Raw genomic sequence first — 6,326 nt, 5'->3', positions numbered from 1 at the left:
ACAACAGCTTCCTATCATCTCGCCTATCAACCTAGCCCTTTTCAACTCTTCTGTGACCTCAGCTGTGACCTCATAGATCTGAGACAACTGACTGTCCCCTCCCACCCTCAACCCAGGCTTCATTTCATACAAATGATACAATAGTGAGATAATACTGTGAAATTTTAATTTCTGGGAATTTTTGTTACATCATTGACCTCCACCCATTGCCTTAGACATTCTGTACTTCTGAGAGATGATAGGAATGAGCCCAGAAGAATCCGTGTTTTATTTTGAATTTCAAAATAGGGTTTAAAGAGTTAGGTCTTTTGATTTCAGAAGTTAGGTCCTGGTGACTCACACGCCTGCAATGCAGGAGACCTGGCTTTGATCCCTGGGTCAAAGAGATCCTGTGAAGTAGGACAAGGCAATCTATTCCAGTATTCTTCCCTGGAGAATCCCATGGACAGAGAAACCTGGTGGGCTTCAGTCCATAGGGTCGCAAAGAGTTGGATACAACTGAGCATAGCACAGCACCTTGAGAAAAATGGTTTTGTTTTGAATTCCAAAAGTCTTTGATTTGAAAGAGCAGCAAAGATTGGTGAATTGTTGTGGCTGTAAAGTTTTAGAAGGGATGAAAACAGTTCTCTGCAGAAAAAAAGATAGTTTTTATCTATAGATATTAAAAATAGGTGTAATAGTGCTAAAAAGAAGGCAGGAAATGAGTATCAGAGAAAAGTTAGATGTAGATGTGCAGCTCTGAGAGGAACCTGTTACTATTTGGTGATCGTGTATGTAAATTGGGGCTTCCCAGGTGGCACAGTGGTAGAGAATCTGCCTGTCAGTGCAGGAGATGCAAGAGACATGGGTTCGATCTGTGGGTTGGGAAGATCCCCTGAAATAGGAAATGGCAATCCACTCTAGTATTTTTGCCTGGAAAATTCCATGGACAGAGGAACCTGGTGGGTTACAGTCCATGGGGTCACAAAGAGGCAGATACAACTGAGCATACATACAGACACATGTGAAATCTCCCAATATGTATAGAAATCTTAGAAGAGAACGGACCAAGGACCTACTTCTTCCCTGCAACTGGAACCCTGGAAGAACAGACTCAGAGAGTGTGCTGCACCAACAGGAGGAGATTGTGATAAAATGGGACTTGTGGTGTGGTGTGTACTTAGGCAGACAGGGACTAACATGGTACCTTCCAGTTCCCCACAGCCTGCCCAGGCTATCCATCAGGCAGAAAAGATCCAGACTATCCCTCAGGCAGAAATTACAGAGTGAAGGAGGAGAGGTCTGACATATGACGAGGACTCACAGTGTGTGAGCCCTGTAGCAAAAGACCATTGTAGGTTCATGGATAAAAGCATGGACATTGCTTGCCCCTACTTGTCTTCAGCAGTATTTAGGGAAGATCTATTATACTGCCCACCCCTAGCTTTGAAGAGAGATTTTAGAGCTTTAAGTGCTACTAATGAGACACACCAAGACCACCATAGGCTCTCCCTGAATATCACCTTCTTACTATTATGAACTACTTAAAAGATTGGTCACCAGAAGAAGCTCTGATTAGAGATTACTCTCTTCCTCCCTCTCAGAGGCCACTGGGGCCATTCCCATCATGACCTGACTCCTTGTTTGCGTCAGTTTTCACAAAAAGTCTAAGCTCCTCCCTCCATGACTCCACATACAGGAACTTTTAGTCTTTTATGGCCAGATACATGCCATAGCCTAGCTCAAGTTCCTAGTTCTCTCTAACCACTCCAAATCTTTTACCATTTAAAACTGAATTCTTGATTCTTCCCACCTTGAAAACTTGTTCCTCTCCGCCACATTATATGGTGCCACCATTCATCCAGTTGCTTAATTAAAAAACCCTGGAATCATCAAGTTGCCTCTTTTTCTGTCTCAGTTCAGAAAATCTCATTGGCTGTATCTTGAATCTGGTCACTTCTCATCCAGGTCAAGCCATATCATTTCTCTTTCAGACTATTGCTGAAACCTTTTAATCTGTCCATTATTTTCCTGCAGCAGCCAAAATGATCATCTTTAAAGGCATACAAATCACATAACTTTCTTCTCAAAACCCCGTATTCCCTTTGCATCACGCTTTGAACAAAGTACACAGAGCTTCCAAGTCAGGCCTACCCCTTAGACATCATTTCCTGCACGCTGCCATCTTGCTCATTCTGCTCCAGTCACACTGGCTTCCTTGCTTTTCCTCAAGTGTGCCCAGCACACATGAGCATCTGGCTAATGGTTTCCATTCTTGCTGTCCCTTCTTCCCGGAACATTCTTCTCCTAAACGTGGGTTCGGTGACCTTGGTTACTTCGGGTCTATGTGCAAATGATGTTTTCTCAGAGAGGTCTTTCTGTGTCTCCTGTCTAAGGCAGCAGTTGCTGCCACTGACTAGCCCTTTATTTTGATTTACATTTATTTTAATCATCACTTGCCATATTAATATAAATTCTTATTAGTTTTGTTTGTCTGCATGTTTCATCTCATAGAACATAAGCGCCACGAAAGCTTTTGTCTTATTCAATATTGATTATATCTACCATGCCAAGAACCATGTCTGGAATATAGAAACAACTCAAATGTGTGTTGAATGATTAGCCAATCAACAATACAGAGACTTCTCCCAAAGAAATGGATAGAAACCATTGGTAAGGATACAAGGGGTACCCCACAGAGGAGAGGAACCCTTCTTCTGCCATGATATTGCCTTCTCCTACAAACTGAGATCACCAAGAGTGAGAAGGAGAAAAGTAAGTTGGCAGTACTTAATACATGTGATCTTTCCCATACACACACACAAAGATTAAATTCAGATTAAATTAAAAAGTTTAGTTCTCAAATAAATTTATTGAATTATAATTGACACACAATAAAAGCACATATTTGGCAAATTTGGGCGTATTTGTACACCCATGAAATCATTATTAAAAGCCACCTGTGATGACCTAGAGGGGTTGGATAGGGATGGATTGTGGGAAGGTGGGAGGGAGGCTTCAGAGGGAGGGGATATATGTACACTTATGACTGATTCACATTGTTGTACTCCAGAAACCAGTGCAACACTGTAAAGCAATTATCCTCCAATTAAAAATAAATTTAAAAAAAATCCAGGTAGTGAACATGTCCATGACTCAAAAAGTTTCCTTATGCCCCTTTGTAATGCTTATTCATGCTCCTGTCTGTCATCTTCACCTTTTCCATCCTCAAGCAACCATTGATATGCTTTCTCTCATTATAGTATGGATTTTCTAGAATTTTATGTAAATAAAATTATACAACATACACTTTTTTTGCATGAACTCTTATTCAGTATTTTATTTTGAACTTCATTCAATATTATTATTTCAGTAGTTCATTCTTTCTTATTCAGCCATAAAAAAGAAAGGAATCTTACCTTTTGTGGTCACATGGATAACCCTTAAGAGCATTATGCTAAAGGAAATTAAGTCAAACAGAGAAAGACACTGTATGGTTTCACTTATATGTGGAATCTAAAATTCGAAAATCAAAGTTACAGAGAAGAATGGTGGTTGTCAGGGGCTGGGGGTGAGGGGCTGCAGTCATACTGGTCAAAAGATACAAACTTCTAGTTACAAGATGAATAAATTCTGGAGATCTAATGTATAGCATGATGGCTATAGTCAATAGTACTGTATTGTATACTTAAAAATTGCTAAAAGAATCTTGCATGTTGTCACCAGACACACAAAAAAGGTGACTATGTAAGGTGAAAGACATGTTACCTAGGTTTATTTTGGCAAGCCCTTCATTTTATATGTGTGTATGTATGTGTATATATAAAAATGTGCATGTGTGTGTATATATATATATATATATATATAATCCTCATTTTATACACCTTACACAGTGTTATATGTACACAGTGTTATATGTGAATTTTATTTCGAGCTGGAAAAATATTTCATTTATTTTAATTGCTAATTAGTATTCCATTGTATGATGTATTAGTTTCTTAGGGCTACTGTAATAAATTGTCACAAACTTGATGGCATAAAACAACAGATATTTTCTCAAAGTTCTGGAGCCCAGAAGTCTGAAGTCAAGGTGTTGGCAAAGTTCCTTCCTTCCGGAGGCTTAATGGGAGAATCAGTTCCATGCTTTTCTCTTAGTTTTTAGCAGCTGCCAGCAACCACTGGAGTTCCTTGGCTTGTAGATGCATCACTCCAATCTCTGCCTTCATCTTCACATGACTCTCTCCTCTGATATGTCTGGCTCTCCCCTTCTTTCCTAAGGACAATTGTCATTGCATTTAAAACCCACCCTAATCTAGTGTGAGCTAATTTTGAGATACTTAACATAATCATGTTTGCAAAGAGCCTTTTTCACATTTACACGTTTTGAGTGGACTTATCTCTTGGTGGGGGGCGGGCACCATTCAACCCCTCTTTTAACAAAGAGGTAGTTAAAATTTGCTAAGAATAAGATTTTGGTGAATGAACAGTATGCAGTTCTTGAAGAAAAGGGTAGATGAAAGCCAGCTTACAGAGGAATTAGGGTTTAAGAAAAGAATTGCTGGGTAGGAAATGTCAGTATACTTGGACATGCTTTGAAAAGCACAGCAGTAGAAATAAGACAAAAGATATGAAAGACTCTAATAAGTGCTTAGAATCTGTTTAAAAACCTAATTAAACCTAATTAGAGATTTACATGTTTTGGTGAACACTAGAAGTATATGAGTATGTTCGTCCATGCTGAGCCATCTCAGTCTGCTTTCTGAAATACAAAGAGCAGTTATCACCAGGATAGAGACCTTTTTTAAGCTTTCTAAAGTATGTATTTTTTAATTGAAGGATAAATGCTTTACAGAATTTGTGTTGGTTTCTGCCAACGCTCACATGAATCAACCATAGGTTTACATATATCCCCTCCCTCTTGAACCTCGCTCCCCATCCCACCCATCTAGGTTGTTACAGAGTCCCGGTTTGAGTCCCTGAGTCATACAGCAAATTCCCTTTGGCTATCTATTTTACATGTGGCATAAAATTTAGAAAGCAACTGAGGTAAACTTGTGGAAAGGGTATCAGGGATAAAACGATAATGACTAGAGATCAGGAAGTTGATGTTAACATTATTAGTTCATTATTTTTTAAATGTTCATTAAGTACCTCATGTGTTTTGAGCACTAGGTTGGAAACTGGGAGTGAATAACTGGATGAGAATGGTCCCAGTCCTTGAGTAGCTGTTCTGTTGTTATTAGTCACTAAGTTGTGTCTGACTCTTTTCAACCTCATGAACCAGACTCCTCTGTCCATGGGATTTCCCAGGCAAGAATACTGGAGTGGGTTGCCATTTCTGTCTCTAGGGGATCTTCCTGTCCCAGGGATTGAACCTGCATCTCCTGCTTTGGCAGGCAGATTTTTCACCACTGAGCCCCCTGGGAAGCCCCTTGCTGTTCTGCAGTGAAGCAGTAATGCTTGGATGAACCATGCAGTAAATGACAAAGTTAATCAGGGATGAAGGTCATCAAAGCAGTGACTGTTACAACAGCAAAGCAGGAGAAGGTGTATGTGAACAATTATGAGAAAGAGAAGTCTATTCTGACCAAACACCCCCCAATAAAATGCCATATACGTTTAATTATTTAAGTTATATGTTTTACATGTTTATGGTTCAGGGTCTTGACAGTTCTAATTCCTCTGTGTATCAGTCAACAGATATTTTCTAAATCCAGAATATTCTCCCAGCTAGCTTCTGAACAATTGCAGCGAGTGTGGCTGAAGGCAATTTGTGCATGTAATTGGCTATGGCAGGTCAGGCTGAAGCTCCTTAGGAAAGCCTCAGGAGCATTCCCTCTTTTTTTTTTTTTTTTGATTTTGGTACTTTTGCTGAGAGGAAGCTGAAGACAAAGTGGGCATCTGGCCAAATTCTTCAGAAGTCTCTCGATGAGGGAGACTACATTCTCACCCTCAAGCTGTAATTCCTGGGTTCAGATGCTGGGGAGCTGTTTCCATAGACTTCCCTCAGCAGCTTCCTGTCATATGTGGGATATAAGCTGTTTCCACAGACTTCGCTCAACAGCTTTCCTCAGCAGAAGCTGCCGGAGCCTGCAGGGACAATAAGGGCAGTTTGTAGTGACAACAGCTGGGACACGTGGCAGTCTCCCTCCCCAGCCATCTCTTCCCTGGTTAATAATGCTCAGTGGGATCACAGTCACTTCTTCCCAGGACAATATATCAGTGTCATTTTGGATGCAGAGAATGCCAAACAAAACGGAGGTAAAATCAGAGCAAGCAGTGGGCTGGAGAGACTCACAAGTCTTCTGGGCCTTGAGGCCGACTTATCCATCCCACTAGAGTGAGCC

Source organism: Bos indicus x Bos taurus, chromosome 5 (genome assembly GCF_003369695.1).
Source record: "Bos indicus x Bos taurus breed Angus x Brahman F1 hybrid chromosome 5, Bos_hybrid_MaternalHap_v2.0, whole genome shotgun sequence".
NCBI classification, from domain to species: domain Eukaryota; kingdom Metazoa; phylum Chordata; class Mammalia; order Artiodactyla; family Bovidae; genus Bos; species Bos indicus x Bos taurus.
Note: the sequence above shows the minus strand (reverse complement) of the source record.